Raw genomic sequence first — 10,932 nt, 5'->3', positions numbered from 1 at the left:
TGCTCACATTCTGATCTTGCTGCCCTTCCTACATAGATTCCTCTTTGTACTTTGCAGAAACAGCCGATGAGGAGGACACTCTCTAATGTGAAGGCACTGCCTCCTGATCGTTTCACTGTGGGAACACGCTGCCAGTGCTTACCCAGCAGATTCATAAAGCCATGGATAGGTCGATGTGAAACCGCAGCCGACACTAGCGAGCTGGGAAGTGCTGAATGAACGCCTTCGGTTGACAGCAGCATGTGGGGTTGGAAGGGTCGCTCGCTGCGGAGTGTACACAGGAGGCAATGCAGTAAGTGGCAATGGCAATACAGCCGGGCGGCTTGAACCGAGTTTAGGGACAGGTTTAATGTACCAGTGAAGTTGCACCCTGTGACTGAGACAAGCAGGGCTGTTTCCGGGAGAATGTTGTGTGTGGCTTGAAGATGAATTAGTTCTGGGTGAACTGATCATAATCAGGCAAGCACCTGACTCTCATGTCTGGGAGTAAAGGCAGTCACATTTAAACTTTCCACAGATTGGCTTTTATTTCGAAATGTCTTTTACAATTGGGACTGTGTCAGCTAACAGATTACCTGGAGATGGGGTCCAGAATATAAGAACAAATATTTAGCACGTATAAGTCTTAGAAAATTATTTTCCTGTATTCCCATCTACCGCAGTAATTAGTTTCTGGAATGTTACACAGTTTTAAAGTTGTCCATTAAGTGTGGAGCTTTGAGACTTGAATCTGCCATTCTTTCCTGTAAGTTATTACAAAGCTGCTATTCAGTTGTTCAGCAGTTTGTTCTCTGTGTTCAACTGCAGTCCGTTTGTTTTTTGTGGTACGGAGTGTCTTCGACTGTGATAAATGCAACAGACCAATGGGAAATGCGTCGTTTAACAAAACAAAAAACGCTTTTGGGTTAATTTTTGACCTTCTCGCCCCTGAGACACCCCAGCGCGTTGGAGGATTTTTTTTTAAAGAATTGTCTCCGCTGATCTATAGACAAGTCTCTGTGGGTGGGATCCGAATCTTTACACATCTGTTACCACAGGACACAACCTCTCCCACTCACCAGATAATTTTATGTCCATCATCATCTAAACATCGATTTTTATTTAGCAGAGGGTTAAAGAGCCACAGAATAATTGGCCTGTAAAGAGGTGATAAGGACACATTTATTAAGCAGTGGCGGATGGAAGATAATGTGGTTTAATATAATCAACTCAGGTGGGAAGTAGACGAGGCAGTAACCACAGGTTTTACACTTAATTCGGGTTAATAAATGGAGAATATTGGGGGCGGGTGGAGGGAATCCTGTTCTTTAAGAGACCCCCTGATATATTAAATAATACACAAGCCAAAAATGAATCGATTTGTTTTTTAAGCTGATTGTCTTAAATGTATATTAATTTCTAATTGGAAAATTGTAGAAGAGCCATTATTGAAAGTTGTGGAGTTTTGGGAGGCCTCCGCACGATTACATTGAGCGTAAATAAAACAACTGAATGCTTAGTCATCTCTTTTAATGGGAGACTTCGCGCTGATAACTTCTCACTCCGAAGTTATTTCAACTGTTTTGCTATATTTCACCTCCTGAAACCCTGCTCCTGCGTTAGTCCCAGGCGGCGGCAAGCTCTGGTTTTTCAAGTTAGGAGTGGATTTGGGGGAAAGGGGGTCGGCAGCTTCAGGGCGTCACCCGGGTTAAACAATAGGTGTTTGGAATTTCATTGCTGAAATGAGAATGGGCCGATGCCAGCGAATCCCCTCGGGCAGTGCAGCTCGTTTCCCTGCTGCTTTGTCAAGATGTCAGACGAGCTACTGACAATGAAGGTGGGACATATTGTCGGGCCTGAGGTCTGTCTTCCCCACAATTATTTCTGGGCACTCAAACCAGAATTACAAAGAGAACGCAACGCCGACTGCCTGCATACAGTCAATGTAACCTTATTAGACTTTAGAAGATGATGCGGACGTTTATAATTGAATGAAGTGTGTGTTTTATTAACCTATGGAATATTTTATCACAAATTTATGATTAAATATTAGCAAGACTGTCAAACTACATTTATCACAGAAATTCTCCCATTGCCTCATGAGCCCCCCCCCCCCCCACTCACCCCTTTCTATACACAATTTCCAAACTATCGGTTAAGCAAATATCCTGCTTCCTGAACTAGTTACTGATACATAAGTCAGAGCTGTATCACCTGCCCCCTCCAATTTCAACCCACAAGGCTGACGCCACTCAGACTGCAGCAGTTCAAGAAGGTGGCTCACCTTCTGAAGGACAATTTTGGATGGGCAAGAAATGTTGGATTTGCCAACAATACCCATATCCCATGAAATATATTTTTTAAAAACCCTGCTTTGGTCCCTGTTCTGGAATCATAAAAAAGTACAACACAGAAGGAGGTCATTCAGCCCATCGATTCTGCATTGGCCCTTTAACCTGTTGATCAGCGCAGCTGAGATAGGGAACTCAGTGGGTGGAATCCAGAGTGAGAACCAGTGCTCTTCCATTTTTGAGGACTATCAACCTAGCACACTAACATTGTGCCACCACCAGAGATGGATCTTCTGTTAAAAAGAATGCTTAAATAATTAACAACTGCAACAGAATATTGTCAAAATATGATTTGTTTCTTACTGTTCTGTTGCAGCACTCTGGTATGTTGTTGACAGAGCAGAACTTACATGGCAGGTTATACAGAAACAGATAGGCTCATCTGGGCTGTAAATGTGGTAAATATTGTGGAGTAAAACATAATTCACTGAATGTACATTTATTAACTGTCTGCAAATACAACCCTGAGTTCCCTGTCATGCTCCATTCAATCCCCTGTCCCACTCTGACATCTCCATCTGTGGCTTCTTGCACTGTTCCAATGAAGCTCCTCATGAGCTTGACACATGAAACAATAACTGTTCTGTGCTCTCGACAAATTGGGTCTTAGGCCTTACCATTGACGTTTTAATAACATCAGATTTCAATTTTAATGCACACTTTTTTGATATGAGAGGCTGGGAATGTGTGTGTCTGGATATCAGGGGAGGGGAAGTTTGGAGATGGGTTGGGAAACACCACGCTGCAGGAGAGGGTCAGCCTGCTTCCTTCTCCTGGGCTGTTGGGTTCTGTTTTTTTTAAACAGCTTTTCCTGTTTCCATTTCAATTCTATCCAATCATAGAATCTTACAGCACAGGAGGGTGCCATTTGACCCATCATGCTTCTGCTGGCTCTTTGGGAGTTTTTCCAATTAGTCCCACACCCCAGCTTTTTCCCTAGAAATCTGCAAATGAGTCCTTTTCAAGTACATGTCCAATTGTTTTTGAAGGTTCCTATGACATCTGCTTCTACCACCCTTTCAGGCAGTGCATTCCAGATCATAACAACTCTCCATATGAAATAATTTCCTCCTCATTTTCCTTCTATATTTTTGCCCATTATTTTAAACCTGTGACCTCTGGTTACTGACCCACTTGGTAGAGGAAATAATTTCTTCCCATTTGCTTTAACAAACTTCCTCATAATTTTTGAATGCCTCTATTAGGTCTCCCCTTCACCATCTCTGCTTTAAGGAGAACAATCCCAACTTCTCCAGTCACTCCAAATAACTGAACTCGCTCATCCCTGGTATCATCCTAGTAAAACTCTGTACCCTTCCAACAGTCTTGACGTACTTCCTAAAGTGCGGTGCCCAGAGTTGTACACAATATTCCGGCTGAAGCCTAACCAGTGATTCTTTAAGGTTTACCATAAGTTCCTTGTTTTCATATTCAATGCCCTCATTATAAAGCCAAGTATCCCAAATGCTTTCTTAACTGCCTTATCAACTTGCTATGGCACTTTCAAGGATGTGTAAGTATGCACCCTGAAATCTCTCTCCTCTTAGAACACCACCCTCCCTCCAACCCGAAGCAGTACTGTTTACATTATACTGGCTCTCCATGTTGTTTCTCCAAAAGTGCATTACTTCACACTTATCTGCATTAAATTGCATCTACCGTGTCTCTGCCCATTTCATCAGTCTGTCTATGTCCTCCTGAAATCTGCCATTGTCCTGGTCACTAGTTACTATGTTGCCAAGTTTTGTATCATTGGCAAACTTCAAAATTGTACCCCCAATACCTAAGTCCAGGTCATTAATAATATAACACAAAAGGTGATGGTCTAATACCGATCTCTGGGTGGCCCCACTGCATAATTCTGTCAAAAGAAACATCTGTTCACTACTACTCTCTGTCTCCAATCCTTTAGCCAATTTATTCTTAATTTGTTCTTGGGATGTGAGCATCACTGGCAAGGTCAACATTTATTGCCCATGCATAATTGCCCTTGAGAAGGTGGTGGTGAGCTGCCTTCTTGAACCGCTGCAGTCCTTGGGGTGTAGGTACACCAACAGTACTGTTCGGAAGGAATTTCCAGGATTTTAACCCCGCAACAGTGAAGGAACGCTGATATAGTTCCAAGCCAGGATGGTGTGTGGCTTGGAGGGGAAATTGCAGGGGAAGTTGCTTTTATACCCAAGTTACCACTATTCCTTTAATACCATGAATAACTCTGTTATGTGATACTTCATCAAATGTCTTTTGAAAATCCATATCTCCAACCTCTACTGCACTACCTTCATCAACACCCTATGTTCCTTCAACAAACTCCAACTCAGCTGTTTATACCTGCTCTGTGTCTCTTAAATGCCTTCAATTTCTTATATTATCTTTTTTCCTATTTTCTCTTGTTACCATCACTTAAGCCATTTAACCATCTTCTGCTTTCCATTTAAGATCTTTACAGGCCATTCTACTTCCTGTCTCATATCTGTGTGTTTTACATTTTCACTTCCTTTTGTTCTGTTCCTGTTTAAATGCTCTGTAATATTCTCTAGTTGGGATGAAAGATCCATACCTAAAACATTGGCTTGTTTGCTCTCTATAGATGCTGACAGACTCACTGAGTGTCGAATTATCTGCTTTTGTTTTAGCTTACTGTAATTATCTGTAGATATCAGGAGAAAGAACATTGGCGGAAGCTGGTGGGTATTTGAGTATCTGACACTCACTGTGAGCACGTGTTGATAAATGTAGCTTTGTGACTATTGTTCAATTTTGAGCCTGTAATAAGAGAAATGCTTTAAGGACAAAATGTAAATTAAGAGTGTGGAATTTTCCAGATTAGGATGGAACATTTGTTCGATTGGTAGAAATGCAATTTGGGAGAAATTGGTTTGATTGGTTCATTCCTATGCTTTACATTTTTAAAAATTTGTTTCATGGAATGTGGGCGTCGCTGGCCAGGCCAGCATGTATTGCCCATCCCTAATTGCCCTTGAGAAGGTGGTGGTGAGCTGCCTTCTTGAACCGCTGCAGTCCACGTGGGGTAGATGCACCCACAAGGCTATTAGGAAGGGAGTTCCAGGATTTTGACCCAGCGACAGTGAAGGAATGGTGATATAGTTCCAAGTCAGGATGGTGTGTGGCTTGGAGGGGAATTTGCAGTAGTGGTCCCATGCATCTGCTGCCCTTGTCCTTCTAAGTGGTAGAGGTCGTGGGTTTGGAAGGTGCTGCCTGAGTAGCCTTGGTGCGTTAGAACCTGCCTTTCATATTCTCTGGGTGTGCCAAAGTGTGTTACAGTTGTACTGTGTCATAACTGTTGTAATGTGGGTAACACAGCCGTCAATTACAAACAGCAAGTGAAATACATGAATTTCAGCAAGATACTACAGATGCGGGAAATCTAAAATAAAAACAGAAAGTGCTGGAAATACTCAGCAGGTCAGACAGCATCTGTGGAGAGAGAAGCAGAGTTAATGTTTCAGGTCTGTGACCTTTCATCAGAACTGACAAAGGTTAGAAAAGTATTGGTTTTAAGCAAGTGAAGGAGAGGGGTGGGGGTGTGGGTGGGGAGGAGATGGGGAAGAGAACAAAAGGGAAGGTGTGTGATAAGGCAGAGAGCAGAAGAGATTAAATAACAAAGATGTCCTGGGACAAAGGCAAAGAGAGTGTTAATGGTTTTGGTGAACGACAAAGCATTAGTCCAGATAGAATGGTAATGGCAGAATAATGAGCAGCTCTGTCCAAAAGAATAAGATGAAAAACAGGCACATGGTTAAAAAAAAAAATTCAAAACATAAATAAAAAATATATTTAAAAAATGACCAGTCATGCTCTGAAAATGTTGAACTCAATGTTGAGTCCGCAAGGCTGTAGAATGCCGAATCGAAAGACAAGGTGCTGCTCCTCGAGCTTGCGTTGATGTTCACTGGAACACTGCAGCAGGCCATGGACAGAAATGTTGGCAGAAGAGCATCAGGATGTGTTGAAACAGCAAGCAACCGAAAGTTCGGGGTCATGCTTTCGGACTGAGTACAGGTGTTCCACAAAGCGGTCACCCAATCTGTGTTTGGTCTCCCCAGTGTAGAGGTGACTGCATTGTGAGCAGCGAATACAGTAAATTAAATTGAAAGAAGTACAAGTAAATCGCTGCTTCACCTGAAAGGAGTGTTTGAGGCCTTGGATAGTGAAGAGAGCGAAGGTAAAGGGGCAGGTATTACACCTCCTGCGATCACATGGGAAGATGTTTTGGGAAGGGAACGTGGTATTGGGGGTGATGGAGGAGTGAACAAGGATGTCGTGGAGGGAATGATCCCTTTGGAATGCTGGCAGGGAAGGGGAGGGGAAGATGTGTTTGGTGGTGGCATCACGCTGCAGCTGGCAGAAATGGTATGGCAGCAGGTGCAGAAATTGTCGGCAGCCCCGCATGGGAGCTGCGCCATCGTAATTACACAGCAGGCTGCCACTTAACATATTGACGATGGCTGCACCCCCCAATCATGTGGCGGGGGCAGCATTGGTGACGCCGTTCACAGCGTCACCTGATGAAGGAGCAGGTGCTGGTGCCATTTTTAAAAGGTTGCCAGCCCTGCAAACAGTTCAACATAATGCAGAGTTGACCCCTTCCCCGTTGTACAGACTGATAATGCAGAGGTGACCTCTTACCCCACCCCCGTACAGTAAATAATGCAGAGTTGACCCCTTCCCCACCTCCAGCTTCTCCTGGACAGGAATGTGAAGGCGCGTGAGTGCTGCACGCCATGCTCAAGATTGCAAACTGAAGGTAAGATCATGAGGAATTAAATTTAAATTTATGCAGAGTGGTATTTTAAATATTTAAAGGGCCCCATCGCAGAGTGCTGGAGGTGCCACCACGAAGCCTCACTGCTGCAGGGAACATTGAGCCTGGCAATCCCAGCGTCGGGCTCCGTGGCAGCTGCTGCCACTCTGATTCTCCAGCACCCCCCCCCCCCCACCATGAAACCTGACGTCAGGCTGGGAACAAAATCCAACACTCTGCTTTTGAAGAAGATTCCATTACAATTTCTTCTAGAAGAGAATTAGTTTCTTTTAAGAACTTGTCAAAAAAACATGATACACCAAATGAGGAATTTTAATTTATCGGTTGGAAACTTACATTAAACTTTTAATGAAAACAAAATCCTACAGTTAACTTTTAAAAAATTGACAGCCAAGATGGCCACTGCAATTTGTATCTGAAACACCATGCACATTCCAAGGTCTGATGAGCCTGCACCCAAAACAATGGCTTGCTCTATTGATTGAATTACCTGAGATTGGTTTCATTAGCATGACATTTAATGCCATCCTGGAACACTAACATTGAAAGGGCAAACCCCTCCAAATATAAATATTGGCATCCTGAGGCATAAGAGATTGCAATTCCTAAACTTGAATTTCGTTAGAAGGCACCAGAGAATACACTGAGGCAGTCATGTGACTGTCTGTCCATCTCTACGAAAGCTGGGACTTTCCCTTGAACAAGGCAGACAAACCAGTGACTCAGACGGGGCAGAAGCCAGAAGGACTCTCTCTGTCAGTCTGTCTCTCTCTGTCTGTCTCTTTCTGTCTCTGACTCTCCAGAAGGCCTGGTGGGGCATGTGAAGCCGAGCTGCTGGTTGCTAGATCCAAGACATAGACACCAGGGGAAGAAAGCCACCTACAAGTCTGCCTCCAAGAAAACCCTGAGCCAGGTGGGCCAGCCACAGACTTTAAGAGCACAACTTCAGCCTGAAGACAACGGAATCATCCGAACCCCACAGATTGTGTATTAATATTTATTTGTTCTGGACTCTAATCCAACCACAAATCTATTCCTCATTACTATCTATTTGTGTGTGTGAGAGAGAGATTCTCCTTTGACTGTATGTGTTATGAAATTGCTTCCTTTTTATATTTTTTTAGGACTTTTGGAAATTGATTCATTTGAAAGACTGAAGAGATTCTATAGATGCTGGACTTTGTTTTGTTTTTTAAAAAAAGGTCACTGGAAGGACTTGGGACTTTGTGTAAAAACAAACCCTTACTGGAAGTCACATGTCTTAAGCTAAGTAGACAGCAGGAGCTTTAATAACTATGGGAATTGTTTACAGAGAAGTGACATGTCAAGATTTATGGTGGTCAAGAGTTGGTTTCATTTCTGGATATTGTTTTGAGTTAGTTGGGGGTAAGCCTGCTAAGAGAGAAGTCACAAACTATTCTTTTTCCACCTGTTTGAGAAACCCTGAGAATCCAGTGTGATAGCTGAAATCCCTGATGCAGTGATTCTCCTGGAAAGGCTGCCAGACTAATCCTCGATGTCGCCTGACAAGAACTTCTCCAAAAAGATCCCAGTGACAGCTGTCTCTGCATATTTGAACACCAGAATAAGTGACCACCTGGGAACATACAATATCTTATCCTTTTCTTTCAAGAATTAACAAAAGTATTTGGCCAAAGTATTTTTTTTCTTTTTTGTAAAGAGACCTATGCAGAGAAAACTTCTTTATTTTTTCTTTAACCAGTGTGTGTGTGTGTGTGTGTGTTGGGTTAATGTAGAAGGGAACTTTCATATTTCAACCTGTGTGTTAATAAGCTTTACATCTTTATTAAATACGTCTTGTTTTATAATAAATTAATAATTTTGTTGTTTATTAAAGAAACTTGGTTGGTGGATTTTATTCTGAAACTAAAATAGATAAAGTATATAATTGGCCATATTGGTAACTGGGTAAAACATTTAAATATATGTTGTGACCCATGGAGAAGTGGAACTAGAGAAAGACAGTGCACTCCTCCAGCCTTAGTTTTAACATGTGTGTAGTGTATTTTTTATTATTTTATTTAGATTGGGTTTAGATTGTTAAGTATAATAAACTCACCTCTTTCTTGCTTAAACTCAAGAAAACCTGTCTGATTGGTTCTTTTACGATCACAGCAAAGGTAAAAGATAAAACACTTACTGAGATGGTAAGCACATCCACTGTTTAAAAAGGAATAAACCCTGTCGCAGTCAAATAAGAGGAAGGACTAGAGGGGAGCCTATGATCCCTCCTCACCTGGCCATAACAAGGATGAATATTGAAGATTGTTGGGAGCGACTAGGAGACTGGGATTACATTATGTGATATAGAGGCTAGGTGGCCCATATAGTCTGTTTTTGTGCTGTTGTGTTTTATGATACTATTCTCATTACTTCTTCTAAATCTTTAGGGAGTTTCAAAATTCACTGAAGTGCAGTCAGCTGTTGATAAATGTAATTTTGTGACTGAGGAGTGATATTGATTATTTATTGTACTGGTTCAGGTCTAAGAACATTCTTGATTTAAATAGAAATACTCAGTGTGATGGCTGTTACTAATGTTTGGGTCTCTGTACTACTGGCTGAAATAAACCCAGAGAGTTAGCAGATTAATCCCTACCTTGTACGAGTTCTAACTCAGCACAGTGCTTGATGTCTGTAAAGGACATGGCTTTTAATTAAAGAAATATCACAACCTTTAAATCTAATCTAACCCCAATGGCTGAGCACAGCTCCTTCAAAAACGTTTACTATCTAGGATTTTCCTATTACTTTGTCTTGATAGAAGAAATAGGGGCAAGATCAGCTGATGTCAGATAGGCTAGGGATTGGATCTGGGTCCTTCTGGTCTACATTTGCTCACAAAGCCGATGTGAGCGAGTGTGAAAGTTTTCATAGAGCACCTTTGCTCTATTTATTTCTTATCCTTTCTCCGCCCTCCCCCCCCCCCCCCTTTTCTCTAATTTCTCCCCACTCACATTTCTTACATTATAAATTAAGTACACTTCAAAAGTACTTAATTAGCTGCAAAGCACTTTGGGATATCCAGTGATCATGAAAGGCGCTATATAAATGCAAACCTTCCTTTTCACTCCCCGGATTCTGTGCATGTCTAAAGTTTCTGTAACTATGGATCAGAATCAGAACAATTTAATCTGAGCTAGAAATATAAATACAAATCAAAGCTCCCCAGTCCAGTACAAGCTGCGACACATACAAGATCCTGTTTGATTAATGCACGATTTGTTTTAAATTCAGATGAGCACTTTCAAAATGGTTTAGAAGCTTCCGAAATCTGATCACGTTTTCCTAATATATGGATGACATTAAGTAGATGGTAATTAGAATAGAACCAAGCCTGGGACACTAATGGATTCTGGTAGATAGATCACAAATACTAACCGGCAATCTCCTGAGCCAAGCCAAGGCCGATGTGGGCCAAGATTTTTTTCCCTTTCCCTGTTGCCAAACTTGAATGCCTGGGAGTATGAAATTCATTATTTCTGATATATATAATATAAAGTCAATTTTTTTGATAATTTATAGTGTCACAGAATGGTTACAGTACAGAAAGAGGCTATTTGGCCCATCGGGTCCATGTTGGCTCTCTGCAAGAGCTACTCAGCTATTCCTTTTCCCATAGCCCTATAAATGTTTTCTCTTCAGATAATTATCCAATTCCCTTTTGAAAGCCACAATTGAATCGGCCTCCACCAGGCAGTGCATTCTGGATCCTAACCTCTCACTGCATAAAAATGTTTCTCCTCGTGTCCCTCTGGTTCCTTTGCCGATCACCTTAAATTGATGTCCTCTGGC

At 42.0% G+C, this 10,932-nt stretch overlaps 1 protein-coding gene across 1 annotated transcript in view; it reads left to right on the top strand.

Moving 5' to 3' along the window:
* The first annotated feature begins 233 nt into the window (after nucleotides 1–233).
* Nucleotides 234–10,932, top strand: part of LOC137352299 (cortexin domain-containing 1 protein) — a 107,355-nt gene continuing 96,656 nt past the window's right edge. The window contains exon 1 of the mRNA XM_068017586.1: nucleotides 234–292. The gene's annotated coding sequence lies outside the window, so the exon portion shown is untranslated. The remainder of the gene's footprint in view (nucleotides 293–10,932) is intronic.

This window comes from Heterodontus francisci, chromosome 38 (genome assembly GCF_036365525.1).
Source record: "Heterodontus francisci isolate sHetFra1 chromosome 38, sHetFra1.hap1, whole genome shotgun sequence".
NCBI classification, from domain to species: domain Eukaryota; kingdom Metazoa; phylum Chordata; class Chondrichthyes; order Heterodontiformes; family Heterodontidae; genus Heterodontus; species Heterodontus francisci.
This window is presented reverse-complemented; position numbering and strand designations above follow the sequence as displayed.